The sequence below is a fragment of the Acomys minous genome, assembly GCF_964271855.1.
Source record: "Acomys minous genome assembly, chromosome: 1".
Lineage (NCBI taxonomy): Eukaryota > Metazoa > Chordata > Mammalia > Rodentia > Muridae > Acomys > Acomys minous.
In genome coordinates this window covers 168980327-168998591 of record NC_140483.1, presented here as the reverse complement: position 1 = coordinate 168998591, position 18265 = coordinate 168980327, and the positions used below count along the sequence as shown (strand labels likewise).

General features: G+C 36.1%; 1 long non-coding RNA gene across 1 annotated transcript; it reads right to left on the bottom strand.

Annotated features, from left to right (window-relative positions):
* Window positions 1-685: 685 nt before the first annotated feature.
* Window positions 686-15235, bottom strand: LOC311596770. Its single transcript, XR_014778971.1, has 3 exons — window positions 15070-15235; window positions 4449-4638; window positions 686-1338 (listed from the first exon to the last, which is right to left on the bottom strand). It is a non-coding gene; the product is annotated as an uncharacterized lncRNA (long non-coding RNA).
* Between the last annotated feature and the right edge of the window lie 3030 nt (window positions 15236-18265).

Genomic DNA, 18265 nt, shown 5'->3' with positions numbered 1-18265 from the left:
TGGAGAAAGAGTTGAACCTATTTTTTTTTCTGCTAATGACTAAGAGACAGTCCTCAGGTAGAGGATATGGGGATTTGAGCTCCCCAGATCAGGCAGAGAAGAGGGAGCCCTCTTTACAAAGGGAGTCCATTATTTTAATGCCGGGCTTTGACCTTAGCAGCAGAGTCCTAGAGTACCTTGCAACAAGTCTAATCTTCATCATCAGGATAACCAGCAGTCCAGTAAACCAGAAAAACCAGTAGAAAACATAAAAGCCAGATACACAAGCTGCAAGATGAACCAGCAGCAGCAGAGGCAGCAAAGACCTCCAAAGGCCCTCTCAAGGTTCTCTCCTTTATGACTTTTCCAGAGTCCCCATAATTAAATTAAACTGCAGATGGCAAAGATCACGGTTCTGCTACCCAAAATTCTCCATACAAACCAGAGATCTAGGTCTTAAATAAGCTGGCACTGTCTGTCTTAGCAACCATTAGCTATTATTAGACTCAAGTACCTGTAGGAGGCTTAGGAGCCCCTGCCTCCTCCTTTCTGTAATGTTGACTAGTTTGACTCCTGCAACTCTTGAGCAGGCATCCACAGCTGCTATGACTTCATGAGTACCCATTCCCAACATTTGAGTGGGTGATTTATTGCAAATTGTTTAGAATAATTAAGTAATGCAAGTTAGCACTCAGTCAATCAAACTAATTGACACATTCGATACTATTTTATTTCATTACATAAATATATTTTCTAGGGTGAGAAGATAGTAATAGCTAGATATGAACAATATTTGCTTATTAATATATATTATAGATAGATAGGTGGTGTCCAAAAACCTCAGAGATCTATAGAGTATGGCACTTAAAGGTGTTTTATTAATAAAAGGCGTTGTTTTTTGGCAGTGAGATAGGTCAGCTCCTGGTAGCACCACCATTCTGCTTCAAAGAAGTTGATGTTCATCAAAGAACCTCCATACAGAGTTTGCTTCAAAAATAGCAAGATAGACACTGGAGAAAAAAACTGTCCTTGCTTCAACTACAGACAGCATGCTCTGTGAATGAGCAAGACAGGGAAGAAGTTGATTGCTGAGCTTTGCCGAGACAAGGTAAGAAAATTCCGTCATAATTCCTGCTTCACTGGGCCAGAAAGTTGAAGATGATGTAGCAACATTGCTGAGGAATATTGAGTAACTGTCCAGCATCCAGCGGTCTCTGTCATTTCTGTAGTTTTAGAAGCTTCTTTCCCTGCACTTCCTGTCTTCTCAGGTAATGTCCTTCTCTGGTATTTGATTGGGTTGAAGACTAGGTAGTTATAGTCTCAGATATGAACTTAAGTTGTGAAGGATCTAAGAAAGTACTTAGAGTAAAGGGAGATGTTTTAAGGTTGGTAATTGCAATTTGTGAAAGTTAAAAGATATAAAGGCTTAGATAGTAATAAGAAAGTGATTTATGTACAGAATTTTGTACTCACCAAGATAGATAATGGGATACTTTCTCTAATATTGCCAAATATAAATAGACTGGACATTTTGAATGTAACTCTTATATGATAATCTTCATAATTGTTACTATTGTATATAGTTTATCAATGCCAGAGAAAAAGCCATTACTTGGACTAAAAGGGGTGCTATAGAGGTGATCTTCAGTGACACTGCATTAAAGTGTGTCTTTGTATATTTAATTTTTAATGGCTAAACTGGCAGCGAACTAAATGCTAAGAGATTCTGGTATTGTTACTGCTACTGAGCAATCTTCTGTCTCAATGTTGTATAAATAAATACTCCCCAATTATTTCTGATCGGTTAATAAAAGAAACTGAAGAGCCTATGACTGGGCAGAAGAGACAGTAGACCAGACTTCTCTTCCCAGTTGGGCATCCCAGGTAGATGTGGGATGAAAAGAGAAGGCCAAGGCCATAGGGCCATGAGGAGCAACATTCCATGAGTAGAGCACATGAGGACAAATATGGAGCAGAAGTGGACCAGACAAGGGTAGATAGCAGGTAACATGGGGCATATGGCTGCCAAGTAGCCAGGATAGTATGGATAGGGTAGAATAGATCAATATATCCCCAAATGTAGTGTTCTAAAGCTTATTAATAAATATAATAATATAATATGTTGGGAGGTAGAGTGGTCATAGATAAAAAACATTTAATTCTAACAATGTCTAAACTTTTAGCCTCCCAAATTATGCTGAAAGTTCCCTTTATTCCCAAATGACTTTGTATCGTACATTTGTTATCACACTGCAAAATGAACTAGTAACTGACCTAGCAGAATTGAATATGACCTAAAGAAATACCCACGTTTATTAATTTGACTATGAGATTATTGAAACAAGGGAGACACAGAAGTGGGAATTTCTTTATGAGTTTTGTGTTGGGAGAAGAGAAAAGGTCCAGAAAAAAAATTTTTTTTTCTCTTTGAAAGATAACAAATTTAGACAGCACTAACAGAGCACCTAACAGAATGAAATGGAAAGCGCAGATAATGACAAGCCAATGGTGGGCAGCACAATACGTATTGACTAGACTGCATAGGTGCTCATACCCTCGATTATGTCTTTAAACTTTAGTCACTTCGAGACACTAAATATGGATTTGGGGGCTTTGCTGGACCTCTTTATCCTCTTTGCCCATGTACTCACAGTAAATACATCTTCTTATTCTTCTTTCCACTTTTATCCTGATTATTTTAATAAGCTTACTATAAATTGTGTCTAGGGCTAATTGAGAGCACAGGTTGTGATCCCTAATCTGATAACAACTGATATATAACCTGAGGACATGACCACTCCATGGTTTGGTAAAGAGGAAGTTTTTATTGTAGATATGAACAGAGAGAGAACAGCCAGTAGCATCTAGAAAAGTCCAGAGTAGAGAGAGAAAGAAAGAAACTGAACATTGCCAATATACTGGACCTGGACAGGGTTAGTTTTGAGAGAGGGTAGTATAGCAAGAGACGGAGAATAGAGAAAAAGTAGCAAGAAAAGCAGGATGAGAGCACAGAGAGTGATGCATAGTGAGATTATTAGGGTTGTAAGGAAATTGAGTCACTTTACAAAGGAAGCTTATGAACTGGAGTGAGTTTAGGGTTGGGTAGGTGGTGAGAAGGGCTAGGATACTATCATGTTTGAAATGGTTATCAAACACTTGTGATCCTCAAGGATGCTGTTCCCACCAGTAGCTACATGTCTTCTCTGCCAGAGGTTAAGAAAATGACTCAGTTTAGTAGAAAGGAATCTGTTTCCCAAGTTGCCAAGGAATTCTGGCTTTTAAACAACTGTGGGATGTCCTCTTATATACCAAGTTAAACCTATTTCTGATATTTGGATGTCTCTTAGAAATTTGGAAATTGGAGTTTCTTTGTACCTGAAAACTAACAAAACAGTTTTTTTGTTGTTTTTTTTTTGTTTTGTTTTTATAAAGGCACTTTTTTTTGCTAAGCATCATGGCACATACCTGTAAGGGTAAGCACACTGGATTTGAAAGAGGAGTTTAGCTCAAAATTCAAGGCAAAGTGGAAAGGCACTCTGCCAAAAATATAAAAGAAAAGACTCAACCATTATTTTCATTTACCCTTGATAGCTAATTGAAACTACCGGACTCCCTGTCTCATGGCTACTATAGCTGGGATGAAACACTATGATGAAAGCAACTTGGGAAGAAAAGGGTTTGTTCAGTTTATGCTTGTATATTACAATTAATTGTCAAAGAGATCTCAATCGTCAAAGACAAGATCTCAAGCATGCCAGGGACCTGGAAGCAGAAGCTGATGCAGAGGCCATCACGGATGACGCTTACTGGCTTGCTCCTCATGGCTTACTCAGTCTGGTTTCTTATTGAACTCAGGGCCACCAGTCCAGGCACAGCACTACCCACAATATGCTATGCCCTACCCCATTAACCACTAATTAAGAGAATGCCCTTCAGCCTTCCTGGCAACTCTGTCTTATGGAGGCATTTTCTCAATTGGGGCATTCTTCTTTCTCTCTCATGACTCAAAATACAATGAACAACGTACAAAGTAAATTTTAGATGTCAGAATAAAACTTTAAAAACCAAATAGCATTAAATGATCCCATGGATGTTTACTATGTAGTTCACTTTTCAATTTCTTTCAAGGAACATAACCTGAATATTAGAAGCCATTTTACAGATTTGTAAAGCTCTTAATGCTTTGCTGCTCCATGTATTTCAGTGAGTAGGCATGTCTCTCTCTCTCTCTCTCTCTCTCTCTCTCTCTCTCTCTCTCTCTCTCTCTCTCTCTCTCTCTCTCCCTCCCTCCCTCTAATTTTTCCTTAGGCAGAGCTGCTTTATAGTCAATATTTTTGAGTATTTTTAGGCAATATTTAATGATAATTTCTGCTCTGCTTCACAATGACATTTTAAGAAACTCATTTCAGTGTTTAATAAGTATTGCTTCTCTGGAGTAATGCTTTTTATAGCCAACTTAAATTACTTACTCTATAGCCTAAAGACATTTGCAGTTTTGTCCTCAGCCATCTTCTTCAGAGGGTAACAATTAGAAGATAGCCACTAAGTTATCGCCAGTTCACACTCTGGTGCTTCATTTGCTTGTTTGATTGCTATTTCTTCACAGCGAGCTAAATGGTGTAAGTTTCTCAATACCATTCATATTCAAACAAGAACTTACTACAGTAGATAAGAAAAATAAGAAGTTATTGAAAGGAGTTTAGGGAATGTAAGATGTTTTACATTAATCTTTGTCATTCAGTAACAGCAACAACAAAATAATAAAAACAGGTAATTCTGTGTTTTTTTGTTATAATTTTTACATTATACTGAAAATGTGTCTAATCCTCAATACTGTTTTGCTATAAATATATATATATATATATATATATATATATATATATATATATATATATTCTTCATAAGTTAATTCACTTCTTAGTTTAAAAAGCATATAATCTTCATATTGGCAGGATGAAGACATTCTAAAAAGATACTTTGTCTTTCCCTGTACTTTGGCTAGCAGGCTACTAAAGGAAGGCTACCCCCAAAATTGAAATTTCCTTAGGAATGGCATCTTGAGAGAAGAAAATAACTGAAGCCTGTTGCCAGACAAAATTGACACTTGCCTCCAGGAATGAGACTTCACATAGTTTTCACAACTCATCAAATCACTTTGCAGGATGAACCTAGAGCAGAGACAATGATGTGGGCAGGACCACTTAGGTGAGACTGCTCCTCATGTTTAGCCATGCATGCCTCTTGTCTTCCATTCAAATCTAAACCTCATATCAGAATTGTAGATGAATGTGTAGTGGTCACTCAACTTCCTCGTTCATCTCCTTCACATGATCACATTGAACAAATCTTCTTTCTTTAAAGAAAACTCGTTTCTTTAATTATGCTACAGAGAACAGGGGGCCATCTGAAGGCTGTAATCACTCTGCACTGTCCCTAACAATTCCAGTAGCAATGCTATGTTCATGTTTCAGCAAATTAATATAACATTAATTTTTATATATATTTTGATATGTTATCTTTAATTAGCAAACAAATAAATAAACCAATGTTTTTAGTACCAAAAGATAGGTGGTATGTTGAAGGTCTCTTAATTTAAGGTGGCCAGTTATTTATAAGTTAAATTTCATTGCACAAAAGCCAAAAAAAATTATAGGCGGTTGTTTCTCCATCTCAGTAACAAATCTGGGGGCAGGAAGGATGGTTCAATAGCTCAGAATGTGTACCGCTCTTATAGAGATCCAAATTTCAATTCTAAGTGCCCACATCAGTTGGCTGAAACCCACCAACTCCAATTCCAAGAGGATCTAACAGTTCGTACATATTTTGGCACCTGCACTTAGGTGCATGTAGATACACACACACACACACACACACACACACACACACACACACACACACACAAATTAATATCAAATTTAAGTTTATTTAAACACCAGAGTACTTTCTTTATATGCAATTACCCTGTAAGTTAATAAAATTACTAAGCATAAGTTCATTTGGAAATCTTATTGTTTGTTCTAATATCAATGCTTAATTAATAACATCACCCAATATAAAAATTTTATGAAAATTCAAGGCTTCTACCTCTATCTGTCTCAATCCTGTTTCCCTATCTAAACATAAAAGTAAACAAACACTGCCACAGTTTGCATTCTTTGGTAAGTAGACCCATACTTCCAAATTTAGTGTTGGATGTGTCTATAGTAAGCAGAGAAAACTTGGAATCCTCCCCTGTGGGAAAAGTAGAAAGAGGGTAAGATTGGACAAACAGTTTTGTTGATGTTTGAAGAAATTTTAGGTGACCATGGCCCAGGAACACAGATTAAAATTTTTTAGTTCTATGTTCTAATGTGGAAGCAGTTTCATGAAATTTATAGTTTTGCAGAACAAAAGGAGTCATATATTAAGGCAAGTTAGCAATGCAAGGGTTTGTGAGTACATCAGAAAAGTGGTCACAGTAAAATGTATGAACTTTTTCTTATAGGATTCTCTTGCTATTTGATGACATGCTTAGGTAATTTGCTGGTGAAAACTAGTGATTTGCTAAGGTAACAGATTCTAAAAGATTTCTATTTATTAAATATGTTAGTTCTGTACAAGTAAGTAAGAAGTGGATTTAGGGCACTACAACTAGGTAAGTTAATTGTCCTAGGGCCTTGTAACATTCTGATCTCTCAACATCAATAGTGTTTTGATCTTTCTTTGTAGGTTCAGCTCCTTTAAAGGAATTCTCATAGAGAAAGGTAGTTCTACTAAGCCAGTTCTTGAATAGCCAACGCTACACAAAGAAATCTTGTCTTGGAAAAAAAAGGGTTAATGTAGGTGGTGTATAATCAAGTAGATCAAGTATATACATTCAAAGGGCATATGTTAGAAGGCCAGAGAGCACAATACAATCTAAGAATTATGTCAATCACAAGTATAGCAATGTCTACGATAGAAAGCAGATGGACACTAAGTGGTGCCAGAAGAAAGTAGAAGATCAGAAAGTTTTTGTTCAGGAGTATCTGAAAATCCTTTATCCCCAAATTCTCCAGCTAAAGAATCATTGTAATATTCATAAGTCAAAAAGCAAAACACAGAATTTAAATATGCTCTACAATAACAGACTGATTCCCTAAACATGGGAAAGGAGATGTAAAGGCTTAATATTGGCTTAGGTATCCAGTGGGAAGTGTGTCACCAATCTCTAAAATGGAACATTTTAAATTTTATACTGTTGACTTATCAGAACAAATACACCAATCTCTAAAATTTGACATTTTAAGTTGTATACTGTTGATTTATCAGAGCACATATATTTATACTGTTAATATACTTACCTAATTATGTCTCTAGTCATCTATATTTATTGTGCTGAAGAATGAACCAAAAGAGCTCAACACTTGGTAAGCAAACATGCCACTAGTCACCGCAACTTAAGGTATTTTAATATATTACATGTGAGCCTTACCAATCCCTAAATACCTGGGTTGTAAGATATAGCTTGAAGTAGAGCAGGGGTTTAGTATGTTCCTGGATTAAATCTCTAGTTAGTGCCAAAAACAATCAATCTATATGAAAAAATAAATGATAATCAGAAAGTGAATATCTCTTAGGAACAAAGGTTAAAAACCATTCACCAAAACATTAGACAAACTAACAGTAAAGGTGTTTCAAGTTTTATTTGTCTCAGATGTGAAAGTATGCATCAAATTTTCAAAATCAGATAATAGAATCTATTACATTGGTAAGTAAAATGTCATGTGACCGTATGAGACCATTCTGAAAGACTATCTTGCAAAACACCATGCTGATTCATTCAGAGACTCTCAGTAAGCTAGAAATACCAGAGAATTTATTCAGAATAATAATAATAATAATAATAATAATAATAATAATAATAATAATAATAATAATAATAAAACTTTAAAAGCCTGTATGCTAAAGATTTAACATTAAAACTTAATAGTATGGAACCCAAAACTTCTTTGCAGAGATCGGTAACAAAGTAGTGATATCTCTTTTCAACACCCCTTGGTGTCTCAATAGTTGGATGTCCATACACAAAAAGGAAGACCATATGAAGAAAGTCCTTACTCTTTGAAGTAATTATCTACAAATTAGTGACTGTGACCCATAGGCAGTAGATGAGGGAAGAAATTGTACATGCTTAGAGATACAAATGGCATGCAATAGATTCAGGAGTAAGACATAAACATAAATATAAATTAACCCTACACCAGAGAAAGAAAAAATACTGATAAGTCTAAAAGATTAGAGTAAGAATACAATGACTTTCAGTACTAAAGAGAGTGGCAGGTGGAAATCAGCAGACATAGATCAGACACTAGTACAGTTCAAACAGATAGCACATTAAGACATGCACATTCTTCTTAAATATGCAGTGAAATACTGTAGCATAGGTCACATTGGACAACCAACATGTGTAAATGAATTTGGGGAGAAGACAGAAATCGAATGATGAGTTTTTTCTTATCCATAAGCGGACCAAATCAGCAACTAATGAGATGAAAAAAGCACAAACATGTAGAACTTAATAGCATAGTTTTAAGTATCCTTGACTCATAATATTACAGAGTTATTAAGTATCTCATATAAATATACATTAAACTATTTCTTAGAGTTTTTAACATTTTGTTTATAACCTCATTTACATCAACAATGGAAATTTTCAGTATATATATATATATATATATATATATATATATATATATATATATATATATTTTTTTTTTAACTACCTAGCATCATTTGATTAATTTATTTTTTTAATTTAGGTTGAACAACTTAAATGGACACATTCAAAGGAAAAGTGTTTTGATTTTTATAATATTTACATGGGCAAACACATAAAATATTACCATTTAAACATGCCATAGATATTTTTGGCCTTTCTTTAATGCCATGTCTTTGGCTAATTGTTTCATTGACAGTGAAAAGTATAATTCAAAGCAGAGAACTTTTACTGTAATGAAGTAAAGTATGACCAAAGTAATATATAAAGGTTAATGAAGACACAGAAGTAATTGTAGTGTGAGCAGCAATACTGAAATATGCTGTAAAGACACTGAAGCCCAAAAATGAGCCAGTCGTATAAACATGGGCCTGCTCATGATGTTTGGTATGATCATGAGTTTACCCCTTTCTGAAAAATTAGAAGAATGTAAAAAGAATGGATACAGGACAGCAAAGAACAGATGTTCCCTGTAAAGAATTAATATGAGGTTATGACCTGAATACATACAGTATCGCAGAGCTATGTAAAGGTGTAACAGTGAATTTAAACCATACTAAAACACGCTTCTCTGTTACCTTGGTAAATTATACATAATTTTCTATATGTAACACCACAGGAAATTTGTTTGTTTGTTTTTGTTTGTTTTTTGTTTTGTTTTGTTTTTAGTCTAAAGATGACTTAGCTTTTAAAATTATACCAAGTAGTGTTGAATTACCGGGTAATCTAACATCTTCCTCAAAGAAACTATTTTTGATCCATGATTTATGTCTTTTTTACATTACTTTGGGATCCTGTGGTAGAATTTCTTATGTTGTCAAAATTTCAATTTCTTAGAAGTGGTGCGTTGTCAGATTGAAAGTGAAAATATATTGTTATAGCTGTTCATTGTTCACATGTATAATACTGTAACCTGACAAAGTTAATACACTCAATCTTTCTTTCATTTGTATTTTAAAACATGCATTTTTAGTGTCCCTTTTTCCAGACAACTTTATGTATATTGCCAATGCAAAGATGAATGAGATGGAGCAGCATAGAGATGTGTCTTAAATATCGTATGCGGTGTGGAAACTGTTTCTGATGTTCAAAGAATGAGAGACAGCAGGATTAGACGTATACCGAAGGACCTTCTGTGTCATACAAAGGTGTTAGAATATACCTGTAAGAATGACATTTTAGTTATATTTTCAACCACCGAATACAGAGATCTACATTTTAAAAGATTTTTTATCCATATAAAACGTCCATATAAAATCCATATCATTATCCATATAATGAAAAAAATTGAGAAAGACATTGAAAAACTATAAATGGAAAGATCTGGGAATATAAATGTTGGTGAAATATGATTTCAACATTTAAAAATTTAGCATTCTGAAGAATAAACACTTTAAAAAGGTTAATTTAAATGCCTGTGTATTAAAGGGCAATACTTAAATATGTGAGTACCAGAGGGCCTAATGGTGAAAGGCTGTTTGTTCTGGGGTTCTTTAAGTAGATTCCTAACAGATGCTTACAGATCTGAGTTTGAGAGACAAAATCAAGCTTTGTAAGGGCACAAAGAGCAAGTTAACCTCTGGTGCTACAGGAAGGGATCAATGTATTACAAGCTAGGTATCAGAAACGGTAGTGTGCTTTTAAATATCATACATACAGATGTTGTTCAATTAATGTGAAATATTTCAAAGGTTTTATATAGTAAAGAAGACATTTTTGAAGCATATTACTGCTGACAGGTATAGTTCAGAATGGGAGCCAGAATAAAGTAAAAAAGAGATAATTACACTAGATAATGAAAACTACAAGTAACTTTCAAAAGAAAAAGGAAAAGCATATATTAATGCTAAAGATAGCCATGGGGCAGAGATTATAGTATGTGAGGTTTTGTTCAATGTATAATGTCAAATGAGAGAGAAGATTTCTGACAAGTTTGGAAATTATCAGTGACTCAGTGAAAACAAGAAGGAGAGAGGAGGGCAGTGAAGCTCATTCATCATCATCATCATCATCATCATCATCATCATCATCATATACATATATATGTATGTACACACACACAAACACACACACACACACACACACACACACACATTCAGTGTCCTCCCACTTTGAAGTGCCAAAGTCCTATGGCTAAGGAACACTTAATATTATGAAATAGAGCAAGAGATTGAATGTTTTATGTAAATCTTAAACTTCCTCTTGATTGCAGCCTATAGCCTCTTCTTCATTCTAGCCAACCAGTGAATAAAAAATAATCTTGTGAGTGACAATTGGAGCATTAAGTTGAGTAGTAAATAGATTCATAATCTACTTTTTGTTCTGTCTTCCCTATATATTTCTATTTTAGCCTTTCAATTAAGCTTAGTAGGTTAGGGGTTGAGATGTTTTAGATCAAGATAGATGTATTAAGTTAATAGAGAAGAGATACTATAGATTTTAATCTCCATTCAGAAATTTAGACCCAACAAGATAGGAAAGATGTGCCAAAACACTAAGAGTGTAACATTTATCTAATTCCTGATTGTGTCATGGTTCTCCTTGCTATAGGTAGTTTAGTGTGTGTGTATGTATATATATATATGGAATAATATAAATGTATATGTAAAATATTAAAATTTACATTTAAAAAATAAAAAAATCAGCATTTGAATAATATAAAGACAACCTTTACAAGATACACAACAGTCTTAAGTTCTGTACCTAAATCACTTTCTAGCATAACTTGCATGTATAAAACATCTTTTTAAGCCTTATAACATTTTCTTAAATCCTACCCAATTTAAGCTTATATGTGAGACTATAACTATCTAGTGTTCAACCCCATTAGAGACCTAAGATGGATAAATATTACCTGAGTAAACAGTAAAGGCAGAGCAAGCAGCTTCCAAAAACATAAAAATGGCAAAGGTTGTTGGCTGCCTTCACAGTCACCCGAGTCCACTGCAATATCAGGGCATCCATCTTTGCCCTACAGGCCCAGAATATCTGACAGACTTATTTGTGAAGCAGGGATTTTGAAGGACTGGCCTATTTTGTCTTGGCAAATTCTGTAGTCAGTTTCCTCTATGTCCTGCTTATCCACATTTTGGACAACATGATGTCATCAGTTGAAGTAAACGCAGTTTTATGCCCCATGGATTTCTTTACCACATTGGAATCAAACTCCAGATAGAGGTTTTTTGATGCCCATCATCATCTTAGGAGGAGAATGGGGTTGCTTCCAGTAAATGATGTGTCTCACTGTCATGAAAAGCCTCATGCTATTAAACACATCTGTTGATCTCCGAAGTGTTTGAAGACCATCTATCTATCTATCTATAGTATATCTGAATAGGCAATTGTTGCTTGTTTCTAGCTATTTACTTCCTGCTTAACTATAAAAATATCTACAGGATGCTAAACAGAGCTACTTTTTGTAATTAACTAAACTGGAACCTCACATAATTATAAATGTAATTGTGACAGGTGACCAACTACTAATCTGCATTTCTTTCTTTTGGTTCTCAAGCTTCTTAATGCTGTGACCCTTTCATAGAGATCATCATGCTGTGGTGATCCCCAGCCATAAAGTTGTTGTAACTGGTACTTCATGGTGTAAATTTTTCCTGTCTATTACTTACTTGTTTATTTGTTTTATATTCGGATCACATACCCCTTTTTCTGCTCCTAGACTCATCCTCACACACATCTCCCTTGCATTCTCACCTCCATTTCTTCTCAGAGAAGGAGAGGCCACTCCAAGGGTACAAACCTACCCTGGCACATCAAGTGCATCCTCTCTCATGGAGGTCTGAACAGGCATCCCAGCTATAACTTGCATTTCTTACTTATCCTAAACAATTTGAAATAATAGTTTTCAAGGTCCAAAACTTTACATTATGTTTTTAAATGAGTTTCATTCATACAATACCTAAAACAAGAATTGAAACATATAGACAGCAAATTGTAGGAAAAATAACCTGAAATTTGTAGATTCAATAACCTACTCTTTTATCCCATCATTCTTTACCTCCATTTTTTTTCCTTCTCATCTCATCTTCCCCTCCTTAATTCTAACACTAGATAGGAGAGAAAGAAGGAAAGATGAGAGAAAGAGAAAGAGAGAAAGTGATCCATGAATCGAACCTCTTTTATTTTCTTTCTTCTCTGGACAAGAACATTGTCAACTTGTGACAAACCACCCTAAATGGTGACAAACATCCATCATCCACAGACACACCAAACACCACCCACACCACTTCTTGGAAATGGGGACATTATGTTCTTAACATTGCTTCCTGCTGTCCGGGGACAACTTTATCTGAAAATTGGCATAGTGGCCATGTCTGGAAGACGTAGCTGCATAATTTGCTGTTCAGTATCTGTGTGATGGGAAATTGCAGGGCTTAACTGAAGTCCTGTCTGAAACAGTCTGTGAGGCTGAACCATCTTTTGGCTAGCTGCTTTGAAGTTGTCCTGGATGCAAGTTTTTGAGGAAACACCTACTAAGGCAGTCTATAAGGCTTGTCTTCATTAGTGTCTAGTTCTTCTGTTCTGAAAACACACAAACTATTAAAGGTAACATATAATTCTGCATTAACATATATATGGACCATACTGTGTGTGCACAAATCAGCTAAAGATTATTTTCTTTTCTATGTTTGAGGAGGTGAAAGGCATATAACTACATAAGTCCATTTAGACTATATAACAAAACTGTAATATAAATCTCCATCCATGTGATGTGAAAGGATGGCATGCAATAATCAGTGATGAGGACTCTGTAGCCAACAAGATTTATTGGCTATGCAAAGGCACTCATCTCTCAGCCAGTCTTCCCAAGTAGAGGGATCACCATTCATATCACCTGTCCTGTTGCTCATTGTGGTTTCTTCCTTCATGTCAGCAGCCAAGATTTTTAGGTTTTCTCTGGCCAAATCTAATCTTTCTTGATTTTGAAGGAATCCACAGTTTGTTTTCTTCTTGTTGAAGCAAAGGTATAGCCTCTTCTCCAACATAACCCATTTCCTGACTTTGATTCTGAGGTCAACACTCCTTTATGACATATGGACTGTTTTAATTCAGCACTCTTTTCTAAAGTAGAGTGTTTATCAGCAGCTATGCTACCTGTCTCATTGGCATTTAAAACATTTAATGTCAATAACACATTATTTCTGGGAAATCTCATATCCCCCTTCTGTTCAATGAGCAATTTCTTTAAAGTCCTGTTAGATTTAAATACAATTGCTTGTCCTGTAGAATTGTAAAGTATACCAGTAACCTGTTCTATGCTATAATGTCTTAAAAAAATTGTATTTTATAGAATCCACATCCTGGATCACCATCAGATTCATTCTGCAAAGGCATTTCCAAGATAGCCACTATCTCTAATAAATGTACAATCTCAGAATTATCCTTTTTAGAAATTAAGGCAACAGCCCATTGGAATCCTGAAGAGAAATTAATTGTATGATGTGTTAACACATGTATATATACCTTAAAATTTCAAACTCTAAAAAAAAAATGAAACACATATTGTATGGCATTTCTCTAAGGTAGCATCATCAAACAGGATTTGTATTCTTAATTCAGAATAGTGACCTTCATCCAAAAACTGATTTCTGACAATATTAATGCATCTAGTCATTTCATTGCTCCATAACCGAGGCCACCATATTAAGCACTGTAGTTGAGGGCCAGGTTCTAAGATAGCTGTCACCAAATCTCTTCAATATCTTAGAATTTTATCATCTTGTGTGGTCCAGTTATTAAGTACCTGTTTTACATAAGTTAAATACATTCCATAAAACATTATTGTTATGTAAATCTCCTTAAGTCTAGCACCTCTATTGGCTGCCATCCAACTTTAAGCCTTTGTGGATTTCTCTCATGTGTAAGTACCATTTTTGGTGTCGCTGTAGGTACCAAATTGGATTTCTGAAGATTTTTTTATTCTGATTTAAATAATCCTCTAATCTCTGTTATATGGACTTTAATCTAGTAATCCACTCCTCAATCCTTTTCTTATCTACGTCTACTTTATTCTGATTTTTCATCAAGAGGATATATAAAATTATTGTCATTACCAAACATAATTATTTTTATGATGGTATCCAAAATAAAATTATGCAGAATCCAGGTGCCCTCTCCCACTGCATTTTCCATTTTTTAATGCAGAAAATATTTTCCTTTTAATCTCTCTCTCCCCTTTCTTAGATTTCACTTTACTGTTTTTAAACTAATTGTTTCGTTCTATATCTGTCTATAACGATTTTTTTTTCTTTCTTCAGCACTTAAGCACATTCAAACATACTGTACTGGATCAGACGTTTTCTCAGCCTTGACCTAGATTTCTGGGAAGGTGTACCTACTGTGGCTCAGTGTAGCCTGTGGCACATAGTGGCTGCCTCTTCCCTTCAGTTCAGTCCTGCAAGCTGCCCCATTGGTTACTGTGGAGGAATGCCTTGAGTAGATGTAGCAGTTGTCAATAAAGCGCTGTTTAGCCAATGAGCTGGGCAGAAGGATGGGAAGTGGAAGGCGGGGCTTCCAGGAGAGGAGGAGGAGCTGGGAGTTGACAGTTGAGAGTGAAAAGTTGGAGGAGAGAAGCTGTTACAGGAAGATCAGATTGGCAAGTGATTAGGATATAGTAGATTATGAGAACATAGGATTAGAGTAGCTTATTTTAGTTTACTGGTAGATCAGTAGCAGTTTAGATTTTGCCCAGTGTAATGCTTCCAGCTTTAAATTATAATTCTTAATTTACTACTAAAATACTACTTAAAAAATACAATTTCATTGTATCAGTTATTGACTTCCTAGGCCATACAGTTATAATAACTACAATAGGTTCCACCTCTGGTAGCCCTGGCTGTAGCCATTGTTGGCCAGCCCATACCAACCCTCTCTGACCTGCTGTACTTCAGCATGGCTGAAGGCTTTTTTTTTACCCATGGGTGCTGGGAACGGCAGCAGGCACTGGACTATGGTGTCAGTCAGGTTGTGTTCCTAGGGATTACATATTGGGCTACAGTTTCTGTCAACATGCCTGTAGTTGCTACACCCCCCCACCACCACCACCACCACCACCAAAAAAAAAAAAACAAAAACAAAAAAAACCCATGGTCTCCAGGAAGTGTTTTTCAATGGCAGCAGCATGCAGGCTGTGGGGTCTAGCTCAGCTGTGGTATCCCAAGGTTGGGCATTGGACGATGGTAGCTGGATGCATTCCCTGATGTCTGGTTCTGAGTCACCCCTTGTCCTCAGCTGGCCATTCCCCAGATTCTTCCACTGCACCTGTCCCAGATCACAGTGGGCTAGGCCAATCCCCTCAACAGAGCTCTGCTCACAGAGTAGGATGTTGCCCAAGCGTAGTGACTCTCTGGGAGCTTAAATAATCATACTTGGGAGAGCTTGTACCATCTGTGCACAGGGGCTCTGCTCTTTCTTTTTTCATTTTTTCTTTTCTTCTTTAATTATAATTTATTCAGATAACATTCCCATTGTTATCCCCTAGCTTGTATCTTCCATTTGTTACCACACTCCCTCCCTCTTCTACCTTATTCCACTCCCCTAGACCTCTGACAGATGGGGACCTCCTCCTCCACCATATGACCACAGCTTTTCGGGTCTTATCCAGATAGTCTACATTCTCTTCTGCCTGGCTAGAAAACCACTTCTAGTTCTGGGAAATAGTTGGCCCTTGCCTTCCATTTGCAATTTTTCTCAATCCCTAAGCCTTGATATCTGCCTACCTGTTGGCTCTGCTTTTTAACAATTAAACTTTATTATAGAACCCAACAAGTTTACACAAGAGGGAAAAAAGGTTAAAGGGAAAAATGAGTGAACCTTTGGGTATCCATTCCACGGGATAGGTCCCTAGGTGTCTCCAGATGTTTGCTGATCTTTTTTCAGATCCACGTGCGCTCAAGCCTGGTCTGAACCTGCTGCCCTTCTCATCCTCTCTGCCTGCCTGTCTCTCATGTGAAATGTCTGGTCTCTTCCTCCCATTGAGGGTTGATTAGAAACACAATAGTCCAGGTGGAGTGCCTGCCCTGCCACCCCTCTGTCTGCTTCCTGAATTCCAGGCCCAGGATGGCTCCACCCAGTCTATCTCAAGGTTAATCTCAGGGAGTATCCATGGTGCGTCCAAGGGCAAAGCCTGCCAAGACTGCTTTCACCTGTGACAAAGCTTACAATCCTTCCCACACCTGCCAGGATGGGCATCAATTATCTGCCTAATGTTTTGAGCCACCAGATACCAATAATGACACAGAGACTTTTCTGTTATTTGTGAAAGCCTAGACTATCAGTTTAGACTGGTTCTCAACTAGCTCACATAACTTAATTAATATGTTTAAACTGGTCCATGCTTGCCACATGGCCATTACCTCTCCATAATCCCAGTATGTCCATCATCCTCTATGTCTGACTGGCAAATCCCCACCTCCTCTCAATTCTTCCCACATTTCCTATCCCTGCCTAGATGTCCTGCCTTAATCTATTGCCTAGATCTACACCATTAAACCAATTAGAAGGTGAGGGAAGTGAGTGTGTTTACAAAACACTGACACTGGTGATGCGTTATAAAAATAACACCACCAAAGGCCAGGACAGTACTCATTTATCTGATGGTACAGAAATCAATATTTGAATAATACAAAGACAACCTTTACACAGTGCACAAAAAGATTATCCCAACAACATCATGTCCAGGAGACAGCATTTTTAACCACTTTTCCCTACCCTACAGCTCTTAGACTTTCTGCCTATATTTGTGATATTGCCAAAGACATGGAAGAAGAGTTGATAAGCATGTCCCACTTAGGGGAGAGTACATAAAATCACTTATTTTAAACCATTTGACTAGATATAATGAATATTTGCATTGATTTTTGCTTATTTTAAAATGAAACTTCTCTGAACAATACTGAATGCAACTTATGCCTGGAATTAGTAATTATCATGGAAAGAATATGGTGTTAAATATGATCAAAATACAATGTATGGATGAATGAAATTCACAAAGAATAGGTCAAGATAGTACATTAAACATACATATTTACATGGCAGTTTAATGACAACGTAACAATAGTAGGTCCCACTTTAGGGTCTATGACCTCTCATCTATGGATTTTTATCTAGGTATACAGTACCTATTTAAATTCTATCCTATAGAACAGGTTTCAAATCAAATAAAAAGACTATTGGTTATCCCACAATAATCATGGCACACTTGTCCCTGGAGAACATACTTCCTGACTTGTTAGTAGTTTAGTATTCAGGGTCCAGTGCTAGTAAGAAAATAGATGTCTTCTTTTTGCTCTAGCAGCCTTCATAGTGTCTTCAGGAGGGTAACTAGCATAGAGTAAGTTTCCTTGTTAGTTTGCAGTTGGTTGGTTTCTCTATGTCATGTAGCCAATATGCTCCATCTTAACACAACCTAGAGTATATTTGTCCTAGATTGTATGCATGGTACATTATTATACACATGCTACATATTTATTCTATAATCTACTTTAACTCCAAAATAGAGATATAAGAACAAAGTAAAAAAATGAAGAGGACACT